The sequence below is a fragment of the Papio anubis genome, chromosome 3 (assembly GCF_008728515.1).
Source record: "Papio anubis isolate 15944 chromosome 3, Panubis1.0, whole genome shotgun sequence".
Classification (NCBI taxonomy): Eukaryota; Metazoa; Chordata; class Mammalia; order Primates; family Cercopithecidae; genus Papio; species Papio anubis.
In genome coordinates, this window is record NC_044978.1 from 171819679 (window position 1) to 171840867 (window position 21189).

Genomic DNA, 21189 nt, shown 5'->3' on the forward strand with positions numbered 1-21189 from the left:
ACTTAACAGAAGAGAAAACTGAGACTCAGAAAAGAGAAGTAATGTCCACAAGATCAACCAGCTAGAAGCAGCAGAAATAGCATTCAAATCCAGACCTGCTTAACTCAGGGCCCAGTGCCTTTCTGCTGTGCCATCTCCAATGTCTGTTGTCATTGCTGTTACCAGCTGTAAAACTCTCTCCGCAATGTAGGCCATGCTGTTCCCCATGGGACCACACCAGTAGTTAGGGCTTATGATAGGAAGGCAATTACAAAGTGTCTTCAGAGAACCTGTCTGCAATCCCGTGGGCAGACAATCATACCTGGTTCCTTGAGTCCCACTGTCGACCTGCCCCACATGTCCCAGCAGGCCACAGCATTGGCTGGTAGAGCACATAGGCACTTACTAGGGAGGAAGGAGCTGAGATTCTAGTTCTGGCTTGACTCTGTGACCCTAGGCAAGTTACAGACCTGTCTGGGTTTGAGTTCCTTCAACTATAAAATGAGGGAGTTGGACCACACTCAATTCAACAGACAACTATTTGGCACGTACTAGAGCTAGTGAGTGAATCAGGGTGAAGAGAGCCATGGTGGGGGGTGGTCAGTCTTTGCTTCCAAGTAGCATATGGCCCACTGGGGACAAGAACACATGCCCAGTTCTCCTAACACAACTCAAGCTGTAGTGACAGCTTTGACAGAGATGTAGCCATACTGTGGGACATCAAGGAAAGAGATACCTGTAGGGAGGTTTGGGAGGGGAAGTTTGCACCAGGAAATTAACAGGCAAAGAAGGCCTCAAGGATGAGTGAAATTTCAAAGACAGACAAGGGTCTCATTTCATCCAAGTATCCCCAGAGTGTAGACACACACACACACACACACAGACACACACACACACACATCTTCCCTGTTTTATAATTTTTTTACTATGTATAGAATAAGAAATATGTTCAGACAAGAAAAAATGAGACCATGTAAGCTGAATAGTGTCTTTTGCCCTTTTATATGAAAATGGAACTCATGGCAACATGAAAGAGGGACATAATATGGTATATTAGTCTATCCATTCTCAAAATATAAAAATAATCTCCTTTCTTCCAAATGTAGCCTTTCTTTTCCCTGCAAATAATGATGATGATATTAATCGTAATATTAATAATACCACTCATTAACATATCATCATATACCAGGTAGTGTACAAAGTATCTCACACATTTTATCCTTCTTTAACCTCACCACTACTTTGTGAGGTGGTGTCTCCATTTTACAGAAGAGTTTTAGAAAGTTGACAAAAACTACTCAATTAGGAACTCAGGTTTGACCAACTGAAAGTCAAGTACTTAACTAGCCTCCAAGGAAGTCAGAAAGTGGTTCTAGAGGTCTTCACACAGGACAAAGAACAAGACTTCTAAATGTAATAGGATCCTTCCATGAGTTTAAAGGGCTTCTAATGATGTATCTTTGTGTATAGGGGATGTAATGGAGACAAAAATAGGGCCATCTCAGCCAGCTGTTGGCTGTTGCGGTCCTGAGCTGACCTATCTGACAGCCTTGAATGCGCTAAGTTGCAACAGGCACCCTGGTCAATGACCCCTGTTGTGTTCCCAGCCAACAGCCCATATCAACTGCCAGCCATGTGCATGAGCCATCTTGGGGCCATAGCTCAGGAAAACCTTTAAGTCAGCTCAATGGCCAACCAACTACAACCACATGATAGACCCAACAGAAGAACCTACCAGTAGAGCCCAGTCAACCCCTAGGGCAAAAATAAATTATTTTGTTTTGGGTAGTTTTGTTACATAGCAATAGATAATCATAGTAGTACATTGAGTTGGGTTGAATTTCGGGCCTAACATAATTTTTCAAATTTTTTTTTCCAGGAAATGGATTTTTGGCTTTCAAATTCAAATTCTTAGGTGGGAAAGGTTGTTTTTGATTATTACATAATGGGTTACCTCCATTAGATGTTGGCAGTGAGTATGTTTTCTGCATCTATATTGGCAAGAGACTCTGTGCAGACAGACATTTCAATAGATTAAGGTTTGGCAAAGCCATTAGTATATTTTAAAAGGGGGAAAACATGGTGTCTGGTGCCAAAGGGCTTTTAAAGATTCCTGGAAAACAATGAAAAAGTATTTAGAAATATCGAGAGTAGATTAGGTTATAGGGTAAAGTGCAATGTGGTGTTTTAACAGGCAAATCATGTTGGCCATTTCTAATTTTCTCATGTGATAACATTGTGGGCCAGTAGAGTAAAAGGAAGTAGGCTTGCATTCCTGAACCAATTGGTATTTGGTCATGCTATATTATTATTTAACACCCATGGATTATGCAGCCTAGTGTCTTAGCTTCAGTTTGTATAGAGATCCTTTATTAAGTTTCTATTTTTTTCTGTTTATTTGTTTTTTCAGATTCTAATATTTTGCTAGCTTCATGAAGGAATGTCAAGGTTTAGGTTTTAATGATCTGGAATATTCTAAAAGGTATTTGGTTGATTTGTCTTCATTGGCTTGATAGAATTCTCTTTTGAAATACTCTTGACCTAAAACGTGTGTGTGTGTGTGTGTGTGTGTGTGTGTGTGTGTGTGTGTGTGTGTTTTGAGAAAGTAGGCATAAAAGAGAAGTCAATGATGATGCTAGAATTCTGGCTTGCATATTTGTTTGGATAGTGTTGCCATTGCCTGAAATAGGGAGCTCTGAAAGAAGGCTAGGCTTAGGTGGAAATTTCATGGATTTGATTTAAAAGAAATGTTGACTTTCAGATTTTGCCTGAGGAGGAACCTCAGGGTAGCAATGTACTTATCAGGGAGAAGATGACTAGGAAATTTGTGCAGAAGCTGTGTTTAAATGTTGTATTAGTTTGCTAGGGCTGCTACAACAAAAAACCACAAACTGAGTTGCCTGAACAATAGAAATGGGTTATCTCACGGTTCTGGAGGCCAGAAGTGCAAAATCAAGCTGTTGGCAGGATTGATTCCATCTGAGAGAAGGATCTGTTCTCAGCCTCTTTCCTAACATCTGATAGTTCCTTGGCTTGTGGTGGCATAAACCCGGTCTTCACATGGCATTCTCCCCATGTTTCTGGGGAAGCCCATCATATGAGCCCATTCTAATCGCTTCATTTTAACTTCATTACCTCTGTAAAGCCTGTGTTTCCAAATGAGCTCATATTCTGAGAAATTGGGGTTAGAACTTCAACATATGAATATTAGGGGGAAACAATTCAAACCATAACAAATATCAAACATACTCTCTCAATTTAGATTTTATGTTTATTTTGGGGTAGCTTCTGGGGTGGGGCTAACGAAGATTATTTGGGGGATATGTGCCCCACCCACCAGACACTCATTGTTGCTACCACAAATTTGCTGCTGTGTATTGAGGTGACTTCAAGATATTCAAAAGCATATGTTATGCTAAATGAAAGAAACCAAGCATAGGAGACCACATATTGTATAGTTCGATTTCTATGAAATATTTGGAATAGGCAAATCCATGGAGACAGATTCACGGTTGTTTAAGGCTGGGGTTGGGGCTGGGATGTGGAGCACAGCTAATGGATATGAGATTTCTTTTGGGGGTGATAAAATGTTCTAAAATTAAATTGTGGTAATCAACATATAACTGTGGATATATTAAAAACTACTGAATTGTAACTTAAATTGGGTGAGTTGTATGATGTGTGAATTATATCTCAGAGTTGTTAGACATTGTCAGCAGGTGGATGTGGGAATATTTGACTAGATGAATTTTAATGTTCATTTCAGCCATGAGATTCTAAGATCCTACATTCCTTTATTGTTCTGAGTCTCAGTTTTATCATTTGTAGAATGAGGAGACTGGAGTCTATGTAATAGATGATTCCATTTATAATTGAGCTGAAAAGCATCACCTGACATCCTTATTTTACCTACAGAGCAGACTAGTTTAGAACATGGACTTTGGAAGCAGCATACCTGGATTTGAATCAAGTTCTTTCATCTGCTGGCCCTGCAATTTTAGGCAAATTATCATACTTCTCCCAAGCTTAATCTCCAAAATGGAATATGGAAGGGGATAATACAAATACTACCTGCTTCACAGTGCTGTTGGGAGGATTTAATGTGATAATATTCGAAAGGGCTTAGGAAACACTTGGCACATGGCAAGTCACTACAGGAAGGTAGCTATTAATTTCCTATGGCCAAGACTAATGGCTCTACTTCATTAGTGGACCAGATAATTCTTTTTCAACAGGAAGCAGACCATTGTGTTGTCCTTTCTCATTTTATGTTCTATCATTTATGCATCCCATGCAATTTTTAATTATTAATTCAGCAGCATCTGTGTCAGTCCAGAACATGTTTTTCCTCACGCCCCTCCTGCAGTCTGGTAAGATCTTTTTGTTATCAAATAATCAGATTGCTTCTGTTTAGAAGAGGCACCAAATGCCAAATCTGTAATCATTAAAAGCAATCCTGATGGATGTAAATGCATGTAGTTAATATTTATTGAGCACATATTTTGTTCAAAATATTATGCCAAGCACAGAGGGAACTGCAAAGATGAGCAATATAAAGATGTTACTCTCACAAATCCCATGGTTTAATGGGGAAGATGCCCCCATGTATTCATTCAGTGATACATCAGATATTATTAGGGGAATGGAAAGATATGTAGTACAATGCATCTTATTGTGCTCAATAATAGATGTATGAAGTAAGTGCTGAGGACACCTGGAGAAAGGGGTGATTGATTCAATATGGAGAGGACATGCCTGGTGGAGAGGTGAATGAGGCCATTCCCAGCTAAAATCAGAGAATACATTGAATTTCTCATCTTTCAACAAACAGGTCATGCCCATTCATGGCCTGCATTTCCGATTTGGAGACTAGGGCAGGCTTCATGTCTAGGTAGAGCTGCCTCTGGAATGACGAAGTAATATTTGGATATTTAGAGAAGAGACTAGGGAGGGTGATTATATGAAGGGAAGATAAGGTCAGATTATGAAAGGCCTTCATCCTAAAACATTGAGACAATAAAAACTCATAAAGGGGAATGACAAACCCAAAATTATACATCAATGTGGCTGTGCACATGCTGGAAATAAAACACACAAGTGGCTTTTTTCCCACTTTTCACTTAGTGTTTTCAACCCAGAATTTTGTGTGCATTGATCAGGAAATTGCTCTTTTTTCCTAATAGGTAAGTATTTGAGCAACAAGGCAGCATGCAGTTTCAACATCAAGCTCGCTGCTGACTCATTTGTCTCTCAGCACCTAAGCTTTTCATTGTCAGTAACATTAATTATATCTATCGTTCACTCTAAAATGACCTTTATTTTTTCCCCCCTTATAACATTCTCTCCACATGGGCTCATGTTTGGGAGGCTGGAGACTAGTGATGTCAGCCCTGAGTTTTCATCATGTGGCAATCAGAACTCTAGAAGCACAGGTCAGACTTTCAGGCTCTTCTTTTGCTCTGCCTCCGGCATTACGTGCCTGAACTGAATTGGCAAACCATTCTCTGCTACCAGGATGCAGAAAATCAGGTTCCTAATTTGCCAAACAATTCTTCATTTCAAAAGGTTAGGGAAAGATTTGCAGAAGAGAGTTGGAAGGAACAAACATTTATTAAAACATCGGTAAATGAACGTGGACAGTGGGCTCCAAAGACCCATATTTGAATCCCAAATCTGCCACTTATTTTCTGGGTTACTTTAAGCAAATTGCTTCCCTGCTCTGAGCCTCTGTTTCCCCCTCCTCTAGAGAATGAGGATGGTATTATTTATCCTGCAGGCTTGCTGTGTGGCTTGAATGAAGTTCTCACTGTAAAGCATGTGATCCAGACTGGGGCATAAGATTGACTCCTTGCTTGGCTTGGGAGAAATGACAGCTGTGGTGAGCTTTCGCCTTCTGCAGGCTTTAGGAAACCAGTGTGTAATGGGAAAATAGAGTAAAAACGACTGTTATGGTTTGGCTGTGTCCCACCCAGATCTCAACTTGAATTGTATCTCCCAGAATTCCCACATATTGTGGGAGGGACACTCAGGGAGGTAATTGAATCATGGGGGCCGGTGTTTCCTGTGTTGGTCTTTCCTGCGCTATTCTCATGGTGGTGAATAAGTCTCACAAGATCTGATGGGTTTATCAAGGGTTTCTGCTTTTGCTTCTTCCTCATTTGTCTCTTGCCTCTGCCATGTTAGAAGTGCCTTTCGCCTCCCACCATGACTTTGAGGCCTCCCCAGCCACGTGGAACTGCAAGTCCACTTAAACTTCTTTTCGTTCCCAGTTTCAGGTATGTGTTTATCAGCAGCGTGAAAAATGAACTAATACAACTACCCTTGAAAATCCCTTAAACCAAATGATTGCATCTATGGTTTTATGCACATGAAAATAAGGTTGCTTCTGGTTAGCGGCCAAAGTGAACAAAAACCAAGTAAACAAAATACATATTTTAGAATTAAGATCATATTCATCATAGAACTTATTCACCATATTAGATATGCATGGGAACCAAGAACCACTGGGATATGGGAATAAGAAAGTCCAGGGCTGACCTCTTGGGTGTGCATTCTGTGACACTGTAAAGGGCCTCACACTCAGAAGAATCCTGTGCTTGGCCCAATGCTTTGCTATCACCATCTTGAAATTCTTAATTTTTAAACAGGGAGGCTCTCAATTTTACTTTTCTCTGGTCCCTACAAATTATGTAGTCAGCCCTTGTCATATATTTAAATTATTATTTCTCTCTTACCCTCATTCCTATCCCCATTTGGCATAGTTGAATTCACAGAAAGGCTTATATGATATGTTGTATAGCTAACTGGCTGTGGTACACAGTATCTTAGTATATTTCAAGCATACCCTAGGAGACTGGTATAATTGTCCCCATTGGAAGGATGTGTAATTTACTCAAGGTCACATGATGAGTAAGGCAATTGGTATGCCTGTCTACTCTTTCTATTATGCCACAATGAATGAGAAAAAAATAAAAGGAAATTTCAGTGCAAAAGTAATAGTTATAGGAGTACGTTTGAACTAAACTGAGGAAGAGGGGCATGCTGGCACCAGCAACACATAATTTATTTATGTAAACTTCCTTCAGATGTGTGCTTGCTTCCTGGCATGAAATCTGCAGGGTTTTGCTTGTCATTGTATTCCCAGTCCCTGGCATAATGGTTGGCATGTAGAAGATCCTCAATAAATACTTGTGGAATGAAGAATATTCCTGCCAGGTTCTTCTTCATTCTGCCTTAATAATTTGGTCTTCCTTCTTGCATATTCATATGTTTGCTCCTTTTATTTGAATCTCCATCTGTTTGATAGAAGAATGTTCTTTAGCAAGCATGATGATTAATGATATCAGGCAAAAAGCCCTAAGATCTTAACTAATGAACAAACACAAACTTTGCTAATGACACTTTTTGTATAAGACATTGCTGGTTTATTATGTATTTCAAGCTATAGGAGAACTGTAGTTACCACTTGAATTCTCTGCTACCTGGAGTGCCTTGGAAAAGGTGTTAGGAGAAAGAACTCCTCTTCCAAGTTGCAATTTTAAATTAGGAGTGATCTCCCTGCCACACCTCAGAATGAATTAGCATACTCTCTCTGTGTCATTATCCATTCATCCTTACTCTGTCCCCATAGTCAATGTGTCATGAGGGGCTTTTGATTTTTTCCTCCTGAATTGCTCAACATCACCCCTCCTCTCCATGACCCATTATTTCTCCATCTTGGAACTCACATTTCTTCTCCCTGGACTAATCCAACGACCTTTCAGCAGGTCCCTCTGCCTCCTTCTAGTGTAGTCATTGCACAGAAGCCAGAGAAGTCTTTCCAATATAAGACCTTAAACTCAGCACCCTCTGATTACAAGGCCCCCAGTCTCTCACTGCCAGCAGCGTAAGCTCATACCTGTTGGCCCAGCATTGCAGAACCCTCACCACCCTGTTCTCAACTACCATTCTAGTTTATTCCTTTGCATAAACCCATTCATGGCATAACCCAGGCTTGCAGCATGGTTCTCTGAGAAGCAGACTCAAGTACAGAGTTTAGTGTTCAGGTAAGATCAACACCCGTGAGAGGAAGGATGGAGGGAAGAGTTCAACTATGGTAATGCAGTACCAGTGGTGGCCTCTGCCTACCCCAGTGGGAGCTCTGGAGAAAAATTGCTGCTAAGATTGTCCCTCAGTGGACCCAAATGTCTGAGCAATGGTGGGGAGGGGGCTGCTTCTGGGATGGTGTGACCTTGGGTAAGATGGCTCTCTGCAGCCCAGGCCACCCCTAAGGAGCTGACCACTGGAGATGTTTCTCTGCAAATGCTTCCAGCATCTGGGAAAACAAAATTTTTCCCTCTCAGAAGGAGGATCCAGGAAGCGTATCTTCACGTTTACTTCATCTAATCTCTTTTTTATGCAAAGAACTTTTCCTCTTTTTCTGTGGCTTCGTGCCTTTGTACCCACCTTTTCTTCTGTCTGAAATGCCCCTTGCCTGCCTCTTTCTCCCTTTGATCTGAATACTATTTTTTTTTTTTTTTTTGAGCCGGAGGTTCGTTCTTGTTGCCCAGACTGGAGTGCAATGGCGCGATCTTGGCTCACTGCAACCTGCAACCTCCGTCCCCCGGGTTCAAGCGATTCTCCTGCTTCAGCCTCCTGTGTAGCTGGGATTACAGGCATGCCCCACCATGCCAGGCTAATTTTGTGTTATTATCTTTTTTTTTTTTTTTGAGACCGAATTTCACTCCTATTGCCCAGGCTGGAGTGCAGTGGTGTGATCTCGGCTCACCACAACCTCTGCTTCCCGGGTTCAAGTGATTCTCCTGCCTCAGCCTTCCTGAGTAGCTGGGACATGCGCCACTATGCCTGGCTAATTTTGTATTTTTAGTAGAGACGGGGTTTCTCCATGTTGGTCAGGCTGGTCTCGAACTCCCGACCTCAGGTGATCCACCCACCTTGGTCTCCCAAAGTGTTGGGATTACAGGCGTGAGCCACCACACCTGGCCTGATCTGCATACTTTTAGTTTTCCTTTATGACTGATGTCAAGTGCTAAGTCTTCTTAAAGCCTCCTGTCACTCACCCAGGCAGAGTTAGTTGCTATTTAATATTTTCAGTCAATGTACATTGCATATATGCATGCATCATAAGCTCTGGACTAGACACTAAAAACAGAGGAGGCGCAATCCATGCCCTTATGACCTCCTAAAGATATGTGCCCAATTTTTTGTGCTGTGGCAATGTTCAGTGCTTTCTTTTATTTTAGCATCTGCTACATTGCTTCTTTATTCATCCACTCAGTTATTCACTTGTTCATTCACTGAGAATTAATCAAGCACTTGCCTTCTATGTACCCAGTGTTTCAGTAAGCCCTAGGATACAATGATGCATAGTCAGGTTTGCTGAAGGATAAATATTAATCAATGGATCATATGAAGCCTGCACAATTCTAACTTGGACAAAGGGTATGAAGTTCATGGAGCCAGGAAGTTTTACAATAGCGCGTTTAGCCTAGCGAGGGAGGTCAGGGGAAGTGGCTGGTAGAAGTGATTATTACAATATAATTTGGTGAAGGGAGAGGAGAAGAAGCCTTTCAGGTAGAGATTGCAGAATGGAGAGTGGAAAGAGAATTTAAAGATGAGAATGAAGTTGGATGAGGCTGGAGTTCACGGAGTGAAGAGAATAGTAGAGAACAATGAGTCGTGATTGCAAATGCTCATGGGAATGTTTATGGCTTGGCATTTATGCTCAGAGCCTTAGGAAGTCATCGAAAGGTTTTAAGCAAGAGGTCGAAATGATCAGATTAGAGAGCTGAAAATATGCTCTGACTTCAGTGTGGAGAATAGATTGGAGGATGGCAGAGACGCCATGTGGGAGGCAGGGCTGTTAACTAATGAACTGAGGGTAGCTTGAACTAAGGTGGGGGATGGACAGTGGGAGATAGATCTAGAGCAATTTAGGGGAAAATGAAAAACAAACCTGGCAATCTTTGGTGATTGGTTTGTGTGTCATTAGGGATGATGGAAAGGGAAGTGTCAAAGATGACTTTACATTCCCATTGATCTCTAGCCCTTTTGGATTCTAAATCTGATGAAAATTATAAACCTCTTTCTGGAGGCACGCGCGCGTGCACACACACACACACAGACACACACACAGCATTTTGAATGTCATTTCAGAAGGACATATAGAACTTGTAAAGCTCATGTATGAGCGCCAGATGGGAAAGTAAACCAAATCTTATTCCTCACTGTACCTCTCGATTCCATTCTAGAAAACAGTGTGGAATCTGGCATGCAGTACATGTTCGTTGAAGTAATGAATAAAGGTGAGAGGAGATGGAGGGCACTGAGACAGCTCTAGTGGTTAATTTTCTGCCCTTTCAACTGCAAAATGGATGTAGGAGTCTTAATAGAAGAGCTATAACTTGCATGTCTATGAACCAACTGCTCATTAACTTGCAAGGCAGCATTAGGTGGGAAAGTCCACAAATGGACTCATGAGCCTCCAGGTGGTGAAGAGGAATAAATTTCAAAGTATTTAGGTTCCAAAGACCCAAGATTTGTCTGCAGCAGATGTCTCTTCGTAATGCTAAGTACTTTGGACTAAAGAATAAAACTGTCTGCCTTTTTTTTTTATGTAGGGGGGTGCATCATTTAGAGATGAAGACAGTTTGCCTATGGCTGAATGGGTAAGTTAGGTGAATGCTACCGTGTGGAAGAAGCAAAAATGATAATTGTGTTCATAGACAGAGATTTAGAACAGAATCATGCCTTTGCAGATAAGACATTTCAGGAGGCCGGTGAAGATAAGAGGAAGAAAAAAATGCATTGAAGGAAGTTTTAGGAAAGATTCAGTTTGCACTTATTAACCCTAGGCTGGGTTGGGTTTTTCTCTTTGTGTTTTGAACAGCTGCATTTTAGAGGGAATTGCCATCTGAACCACAGACTCTCTGAAGGGCCTTAGCGATCACCTGGTTCAGTCTCCACCCCAGAGCAGGAATTCCCCTGCAAGACTCTTGGCAGATGGTTTGTGGTTCCTCCTGAAGCCGTGCTAATGAGACTCTATTGAACAACTCTGATGTAAAGTCCTGTCCTGATTGTTTAGTCTACACCGGGAATGGCAAATAGATTCAATTTGCATGACAATTCTAATTACTCGATAGTGCTTAAGGATTCTGGGGCTGAGTCTCCATTTTTTTTCAAAAAGGCAATAACTGTGGTAATGTGGAAGCTAAAACTGTTCTATATTTGCCATTCCTGGGCTGGTTCTTTCAGTCAATGAATTCAACTTACATTTATTGAGCATCTACTATCAGCCAGTAGTGTGGTCTTAGAGGGTTGGGATGTAAATCTAATGGCTATTTCTCAGTTCACATTTTACCTGTCCTGTCTGCTACATCAGATACAGTTGTTCACTTTTTCCTTTTTTTTTTTTTTTTTTTTTGAGATGGAGTCTCGCTCTGTCGTCCAGGCTAGAGTGCAGTGGCACAATCTCGGCTCATTGCAAACTCTGCCTCCTGGATTTAAACAATTCTCCTGCCTCAGCCTTCCGAGTAGTTGGGACTACAGGCATGTGCCATCACGCCTGGCTAATTTTTTATATTTTTAGTAGAGACAGGGTTTCACCATGTTAGTCAGGATGGTCTCTATCTCCTGACCTTGTGATCCGCTGGCCTCAGCCTCCCAAAGTGCTGGGATTACAGGCGTGAACCACTGTGCCTGACCCACTCTTTCCTTCTTAAAATATCTTCCTACCCCACAACCCCACCATCCAGCCCCATGACAATCCCCATGCTTTTGGTTTCTCTGAAACCACATTCTCTCACAGGCCAGTAATAATCTCACAGGCTAGTAATAATCTCACAGGCTAGTCCTACTCAATTTTCTCTTCTTCTCTGTCTTAAAATGTCGGCTGACCATAAGTATGACCCTCAAATCTCCTTTTCTTCTCTGTCTCACTTTCTGTCCAGGTACCTCTAGTACCTCCACTCCCTTGTCTTCAAATACCATCTATATGCTAATGATATTCAACTTTTTGTCTCTAGCCATAGAGTGAAACCTATATAACCATCTGCTAGGTGACATCTCCACTTAGAGATCTAAAATGCATCTCAAACATAACACATTCAAAAGAGAACCCTTGATTTCCATATTTCCTCTATCTACCCCCAAAATCAGACCTTGCTCATCTGCCCATCTTCCCCATCTTGGTAAATACACTACTGTGTATTCAGTGGCACTTGCAAACCAGTCAGAATTTCTCTCTTCTTATCACCCCTTCTCTAATCCATGAGCTATTTCTGCCAATTCTATCTCCAAAACTTCTTTCTAATCTGTCCAAGTCACTCTACGCCTTGGCCATCCTGATCATTCTTGCCTGGAATATGTCAGTAAACCCCTGTGTGTTCTTCCTGCTTGCATTGTCACTTCCCGGCGGTCCACTGCCCACACAATAAGAAGATAGTCTTATTTCTCCACATCCTCTCCAGCACCTGTTGTTTCCTGATTTTTTAATGATTGCTATTCTAACTGGTATGAGATGGTATCTCATTGTGGTTTTGATTTGCATTTCTCTGATGGCCATCAGTGACAGACTGGATTAAGAAAATGTGGCACATATACACCATGGAATACTATGCAGCCATAAAAAAGGATGAGTTCGTATCCTTTGTAGGGACATGGATGCAGCTGGAAACTATCATTCTCAGCAAACTGTCGCAAGAACAGAAAACCAAATACCGCATGTTCTCACTCATAGGTGGGAATTGAACAACGAGATCACTTGGACACAGGAAGGGGATCATCACACACCGGGGCCTATTGTGGGGAGGGGGGCAGGGATAGCATTAGGAGATATACCTAATGTAAATGACGAGTTAATGGGTGCAGCACACCAACGTGGCACATGTATACATATGTAACAAACCTGCATGTTGTGCACATGTACCCTAGAACTTAAAGCATAATAATAATAAAAAAAAGAAGATAGTCTTTACAAATGATTGCTAATGAGATCATGGAAATTGGCTGTTTAGAATGCTCCAAAGGCTTCCCTGTGAAGAAAATTCAAACGTGGACAGGGTGTACCTCAGCATTTTCCTCCCTTACCGATCTCACTGCTCTTGCTTCCTTCAAACACCCCCTGACTTTTTATTGCTCCATGCATCTTCCCTCTTTGGGGATTTCACAGTTTTTTGTTTCTCTGCCTAGAATATTCTTTTCTCTGGTTTCCCTATGGCTGGCTCCTTCTTGTCTTCTAGGTCTTAGCTGAAATTCCACCTTGTGGAATATCTCTATCTTCTGTCATCTGGATGACTGTAATCATCCTTGTTTCCCACTCCTCCACACTGCTCAGCAGGTTCAGCAGGATCCGCTCACTGTAGCATGGTACAACCTCTGCCCAGCCCTCCAATCTCAACATCACTGGACTGTGCCTCACATGTTCGGTTCGCCTCACATAGACGAGCTCTTCCTTTAGCTGTATTGTAGAATGCCTCTGAGCCTTTTCCCAGGCTGTTCCTTCTGCCTGAAATTGTCTTCCATCTTTTCTTCTGGCTGACTGCTACTCTTCATCTAAGATGCAATTTACCAGGTGTCACCTTCCCTGGAAATGCTTTACTGACCTCTCTCCTTTCCCGAAGTTTGCCCACTGCTTTCTGTGCTTGGTTCCTGAAGTTCTTGGGAACTGTTTAGTTACATTGTTGTCTGTTTTCTATTCTCTCTCCTGAATGGCCTTCTTGGGAAGAGAGTCTCTGTACGTCTGAGCTTGTATTTATCCACAGCACTGAGCCTAGACCTTTACAATATAATAAATGCCCCATAAAGATTGACTGGCAGGATTCCTGGAAGATGGCAGGAAGCTGTCTGTTGTGCTGTGATGGATTATAGTCAGTGTTTTACTCAGCTCCAGAATTTGTGAGCTCTGAGTGAAGGCTGACCTCTGGGAACAGAGTGAATAACATGTGCTTTGTGGAGGATCAGGGTGAGAGTGCTCAGTGCTGTCCTGAGCACTGAGTTTTGCATCCTGCAGGAGCCCATGTAGGCCTAGGAAAGGACGGAGCATCAGTGGTAGAGGAAGAGTTGGAAGGACAGGAAAGTCTTGAGTCCCCCAGGAATTATTGTTGTGTTCAGCCCTGGTATGGCAGTCTCCTTTTCTGTAGCCTGCCTCTAACATGCAGTGGACTCTAACTGGCCATATTTCCATTTAGTGACCCTGCCCACCTCGCCATACCTGGTTGAGACAGGACTAGGCATCCAACCTCACCTGGGCAATGAAATTCTCCCTCTCCTAGAATTTAATAATTAAATCAGAAAGATACAAAGGCTGGAAGGTGGTGGAAGGTAGTATGCTAATGGTAGCATACTAGAAATGGGGGCTGAAAACTCTTGCTTTTGGAATATTCCCATTTCCTTTCCCTTTCTGAATCAAATCTTCTTGATTCTATGAGATATCCCAGTAGCCCTACACACATATAGGGAGGGAGGAGGGAATTAGGATGGGAGTGACTCAGATGCCTTCTGGGAAAAGGAGTGGACCAGTTTTCCAGGAGTGAAGGGTGCAGTGAGAAAAGAGCCAGGAGTGGATCTCAGGCCTCCCATTTCAAGTCGAGCAAGTGTCTTCACCCTGTAATAAAATCAAGGACTCAGAAAATCAGAGCCGGAAAGGATCTTACTCATGAGGAAACAATGGCCCAGAAAGGGGACATGACTTGCTGAGGATCCTGCAGTCAGTGATTGGGTCTGGAACCCAGGACTCTCATCTCAGTTCTCTTTCTACCATCTCTGTTGTCCCCAGCTCATCTGAGCTCAGCTCCTCTGTCCAGATGGGTCTATTATGCTCCCATTCTCTGTCCTAGTTGGTGGCTCTGGGTGATTTCCTGTTGGGTCCAGTTGCCTGGGGTTAACTCCAGCTGTGCATTTACTTGGGGAGGGTGTTTACTGAGAGCATCTGCCTACATAAGGACCCAGGTGGCTCATCCCTTAGGATTGTGGGATTGAGAGCCACAATGCGATAATCACATGGAAGGACACCGGTATGGAGGAACACCAGTCATAATAGCATGATGTGATGTGAGCGTGGGGGTGGGACTCTCAGGCTGCCCCACCCACACGCACCCTGCCAGCCATGCAGCATTCTAGCAGGGCTGCATTCCTGGCCTCAGATGTAACACTTGTTATATTGCTTCCAAATTTGGTTGGATGCAGTAATTGCACTCTTCTTTCCAGTCGACTCAGTCTCCCCAAGGTAGGAGGATGTCTGCTCTCTCTGCACCAAGCAGGATCTTAGGGTGACTAAAGATGGTCAGTGCTCCTGCATTACTTATATAGTTTGTCTGAGGACATAGCCCTAAAGTATGATCTGAAGTTTGCTAGGATCAGAATCCCTTAGTGTGACATTGGTAAAAATGCCAACTATAGGGCCTCTTGCAAGACCTACTGAATCATAATCTCTATATTATTAATAGACTTTTCGGATGGTGAAGGCTGCTGGTGCAATGAGTTCATTGAGGTTGGAAAAAGTGATGGGTTTAGGCTGGAGAGATGATGGTTTTCTGTTCCTGCCACAACACTTCCTAGCTGGGTGATTTGGGGCCTGTCACCCACTCTTTGAGCATCCCTTGAAGGAAAGGAATGTGTCTTATATTTATCACTTTTCAATGGCTAGAACACAACTGGTCCTTAACTAGTGTTGAATGAATACATACACGTAGAAGTGAAGATCATAACCCATATTACACCTCTTGAAAGAGATAAGGAAATCACTTGTGCAAACTCCTACACATTGCAGGTCCTCACCAAGTGCAGTTCTCTCCCATTCCCCTTGGGTCAGTGGCTTGTGGTCTGCAGGTAACTTGTTCAGGGATACCGTGAAGTGTGGAGGCAATGGCAGGTTCTCAGGGACCTGGCTGAGACCTAGGGTGATAAGTGCTCCTATATTCTCCAAACTCCATTCTTATTCCCTCCCTGTGGTCCTCAGTCCTTTGTCCTGGGAGCCACCAAACCAGTGAAGGTCAACAGAGGCCAATCACAAAGGAGGGGGTTATGGCTGTCCATGTGGTCAGTGTGAGGCTTGGGAGGCCACACCCAGCAGATGCTAAGTCTGTGTCCAGAGGCAGAAGAGTCGTGGCTGTGATCAGCAGCTAAGGTTAGGGGGCAACACAGAGGGTTAAGTTGGGGATTTGGGGTACTGCATATGAATAAATGAATCCAGGCATTAGCATTTGTGATACCCTTGGGAAAATTGTATACCCCCAGAGTCAATGATTATTTTTTATCTATGAAAGGGTCATAAAGAACCTCCTATATTCCTTCTCAGTATTTGTCTGAGAAGGAAATGAGTTAAATGAGGATACAATTATTGTTTCTCTCTCTCTCGACTCTATTGTGATGCTTTCTGCTCAAAGTGTGGTCCCAAACCAGCAGTATCAGTGTCACCTGGGAGCCTGTTAGAACTGTAGACTCTCAGGCCCTGCCCCAGACCTAGTGAATCAGAACCTCATTTTAACATGACACCCAAGTGACTTAAAATTCACATTAAAGTTTCAGAAGTGAAGGCTAAACAATTACAAGGAATTTTTCATTCTCTAAGCACTTTTTTTTTTTTTTCTAGTGAGCACTTCGAAGAAAGGGAATGTCTTGTTTCTCTCTTTTCAGTACCTGGAATATAATTGATTATTCACTAATGTTGAATGAATGAATGAATGAATGAATGAATGAATGAATGAATGAAGATCTCAACCTGTATTGTCTTGTTTCTCACCCACTTGGAGTTCTTTACCCAATTGATTTCCTGCTGTAATAGCAGGAGATATACACGGGGATTGCAGCTGCCTCACACGCAGCCGATGCCAGCCACAGATGCAGGCATTTAGCGTGTGATTAAGGACAGAGTAATCTACTTAATGTGGGTTGTGGGAGATATTTGGCAAGAACCAAGGGACAGGGGTTGGATTTTACTTTCCAAAGATAATGCCTTTCCCAATTGTTTAAAGCCCTCAGTAACTTGGATCACACCCAGACAGAAATAAGCCTTCTTAAGACAGAATTCTGTAAACAGGACTCTTGCTCACTTTTGCAGCAGAATCTTGACTCTTTAACAGTCTGCTTAGGTTTTTATGTAACATGGCATGGAGGCCTGCCCAGCCGGATCTTTGTGGAGCTAAGCCCAACTGAACTAACCACCTATAGAGGAGAAATGCTTTTTGTTTACTATATTTTACCATGAGCTAAATTAATTAAAGGATTAATCTATTCCATCACTCAACAAATACTACAGTGCCCGGTTTGAGGTTACTGTAGTGAGTACGTCAGCAGTCCCTGCTTCTACCAAGTAATTGCCAGGTGGTGAGGACGGAATAAGAATCAAGCAATTACAGTGAGGTTTGAGGAAGTGCAGACTGACATGGGAGAGCATGGCAGGCAAACTTAGCCTGCAAGGGTGGAGGTGCTGGAGAGATACTTCCTGCAGGAAGTGGCCTGTAGGCTGATACTTGAAGAATGATTAGGAGTTAGGCAATTGGGACGGGAGGGAGGAAATGAAGCGGAGGCAAAGAATAGCATGGGCCCAAACCTAGAAACAAGAGAGAGTAAGCTAGAGCAAAGGAAGTGGCTCAGTGCATGTTTTGGGTAGGTCTTGTGTGGGGTGTTTATGAATACACGTGTGGGGTGTGGAGCCTGATGAGAGACAAGGCTGAGAAGGTAAGCAGGTGGATCCTCTTATGAAATTTGCATTTTATCCTAAGGCCAATTGAGGAAGTCTTTGAAAGGTCAGGTGTTCGTGGGGTCTGATAGTTTCCAGTTTGCCTCCCTCATGGACCAGTGGGCCCCTTCATCAATATGGTGAAATATGATGATAGGAAAAGATTTGGTTTTGGTCTGTGTGTCTCACACTGCCCTCTTGCCTCTGGTCTATAGCTTCTTGCTTTGCATCCTGTAATGCTAACAATAGAAGAGTCCTAATTTGGCCTTGTACACTTCTTCAAAGAACAGGGTAATACTGTTCTCTTTTTTAACTCTTATTTTAATTTAAGGGGTACATGCACAGGATGTGCAGGTTTGTAACACAGGTAAATGTGTGTCATGGGGGTTTGTTGTACAGGTTATTTCATCACCCAGGTATCAAGCCTAGTATTCACTCATTATTTTCCCTGATCCTGTCTCTCCTCATACCCTCTGCCCTCCAATAGGCCTCAGTGTGCATTATTCCCCTTTATGTGTCTATGTATTCTCATCATTTAGCTCCGATCTGTAAGTGAAAACATGCAGTATTTAGTTTTCTGCTCCTGCGTTGCTTTGCTAAGAATAATGGCCTCTAGCTCCATCCATGTTCCTGCAAAGTACATGATCTCATTCCATTTTTGTGGCTGCATAGTACTCCACGGTACATATGTAGCACATTTTCTTTATCCAGTGTATCATTGATGGGCATTTAGGTTGATTTCATGTCCTTGTTTTTGTAACTAGTGCTGCAGTGAACATACAAGTGCATATGTCTTTGTAATAGAGCAATTTATATTCCTTTGGATACATACCCAGTAGTGGGATTGCTGGGTCGAATGGTAGTTCTGTTTTTAGGTTCTTGAGGAATTGCCACACTGTCTTCCACAATGGTTGAACTAATTTACACTCCCATAACCTATGTAAAAGCATTCCTATTTTTCCGTAACCTTGCCAACTTCTGTTATTTGTTGACTTTTTAATAATAGCCATTCTGACTTATATGTGATGGTATCTCTTTGTGGTTTTGATTTGCGTTGCTCTAATGATCAGTGATGTTGAACTTTTTTTCATATGATTGTTGGCCAAACGTGTATCTTCTTTTGAGAAGTGTCTTTTCATGTCTTTTGCCCACTTTTGAATGAGGTGGGGTTTTTTATTTTTTTCCTTGTAATTTCCTTATAGATGCTGGGTATTAGACCTTCATCACCTGCATAGTTTGAAAATTGGGATACATACAGAGCAAAATGTTTCTCTGTAGGTTGTCTGTTTACTCTGTTGATAGTTTCTTTTGTTGTGCAGAAGCTCTTTAGTTTAATTAAATCCCATTTGTCAATGTTTGCTTTTGTTGCAATAGCTTTTGCCATCTTCGTCATGAAATCTCTGCCCATGCCAATGTGCTGAATGGTATTGTCTAGATTTTCTTCTAGGGTATTGCCTAGGCTTTGGGTTTTGCATTTAAGTCTTTCATTCATCTTGAGTTGACTTTCATATATGGCGTAAGGAAGGGGTTCAGTTATCCCTGCACCATTTATTAAATAGGGAATCCTTTCCTCATAGCTTGTTTTTGTCAGGTTTGTTGAAGATTAGATAGGTGTAGATGTGTGGTTTTATTTCTGTTTTCTCTATGCTGCTTTATTGGTCTATGTGTCTGTTCTTGTAACAGTACCATACTGTTATGGTTACAGTAGCCCTGTAGTATAGTTTGACGTCGGGTAGCCTGATGTCTTCAGCTTTGAAGAACAGTGTTTCTCTACCAATATGTCAGCAATTCACTTCTCCCGGTGGCTCTGCTTCCAGTCTCTCTATTGTGAGGGCTTCCTCTGTGTGGCTTATTTCCCTGAGTCCCCCAAGCCTTGTGTGGCAAGTGGGGTTCTGCTGCTTGGTGCCCTCGCTGAAAACCACTGCCCTATGGGGTCTCACCAGCAGCATCCCCATGGCCACTCCCCATGGAGGTCAGGCCGTTTCTGTATAATCATTTTATAGCCATTAATGTACTAGCTACATTCATGTATGCTTTCATTACGAGAGCCCTTACTTTGAGCTGTGACTGTTCAAAGATTTTTGAGAGGCCATGTGGTATAGTGGTCAAATCATAGGACTGAGGGTCAGAAGAGCTGGTCTGAACTGTGGCCCCTTTCTGCCCTCATTGTATGCCCTTCTTGAGTCATCAGAATCACAGTTTCAGTTTCCACAGCTGTAAAATGAGGACAACAAGAGCATCTCCCTTGTCTTTCTCAGGGTGGTGGTGAGATCAAACAAGATGGTGCATGGGAAAGTGTTTTGAAAAATTCTATAAAAGATTGGGCTTTTCCTTCCACAGGAGGCCTACACGCTGCCACTTGTGCTGCCGCCATGTCCCTAGTGATCCCTGAAAAGTTCCAGCATATTTTGCGAGTACTCAACACCAACATCGATGGGCGGCGGAAAATAGCCTTTGCCATCACTGCCATTAAGGGTGTGGGCCGAAGATATGCTCATGTGGTGTTGAGGAAAGCAGACATTGACCTCACCAAGAGGGCAGGAGAACTCACTGAGGATGAGGTGGAACGTGTGATCACCATTATGCAGAATCCACGCCAGTACAAGATCCCAGACTGGTTCTTGAACAGACAGAAGGATGTAAAGGATGGAAAATATAGCCAGGTCCTAACCAATGGTCTGGACCACAAGCTCCGTGAAGACCTGGAGCGACTGAAGAAGATTCGGGCCCATAGAGGGCTGCGCCACTTCTGGGGCCTTCGTGTCCGAGGCCAGCACACCAAGACCACTGGCCGCCGTGGCCGCACCGTGGGTGTGTCCAAGAAGAAATAAGTCTGTAGGCCTTGTCTGTTAATAAATAGTTTATATACCTAAAAAAAAAAAAAAAAAAAGATTGGGCTTTTATGAGCACTGTGGACATCCCGGGTTCAGTTCCTGGATGCCCATCTCCTTCTGGCGCAGCTGAAGGTAGGATCCAGGAGTTATAGCATTTCTCACCTTTTGCAACTCATCACCTTCCTGTCTGAGGCTTGCAAACTAGGTTTCATTTACCACTGCTCCTGCACTCCATCACTTAATGGGCAACCTAATTGGAAACCATTTGTCCAGATGTAAATGTTCATCTATAATTGTGGAGACCAAAGTAGTCCAAATAATTTTTGGTGACACAATCCACTTTGAAACTCTTTCTGGTGGACCTATGGAGAGCAAACATACCTACCATGCTTCCCTTGTAAGTAATTATCTATTCAGACTTCTTGCTGGCATTTTCTGAAATGTTAATGGAACATTAAATTCCAGTTTATTTCAGAACCCCTGTTTCTGCTAAAAAAGTTTCTCAGGGAAATTTTAAAAATGACAGCTAGACAGATAGATAAATAAAACACAAGAGCAAGCTATTATCTTTACCCAAGTAATTCCCTTCTAAAATGCAAAACACAGACAGGCATGGTGGCTAATGTCTGTTATCCTAGCACTTTAGGAGGCCAAGGCAGGCAGATTACTTGAGCCCAGGAGTTCCAGAACAAGCTGGGC

The 21189-nt window shown here is 42.6% G+C and overlaps 1 pseudogene across 1 annotated transcript; it reads left to right on the forward strand.

Moving 5' to 3' along the window:
* The first annotated feature begins 19977 nt into the window (after positions 1 to 19977).
* On the forward strand, positions 19978 to 20528 carry LOC101013569 (annotated as a pseudogene). Its single transcript, XR_646753.3, has one exon. The product of XR_646753.3 is annotated as a 40S ribosomal protein S18 pseudogene (transcript).
* The last annotated feature ends 661 nt before the right edge of the window (positions 20529 to 21189 follow it).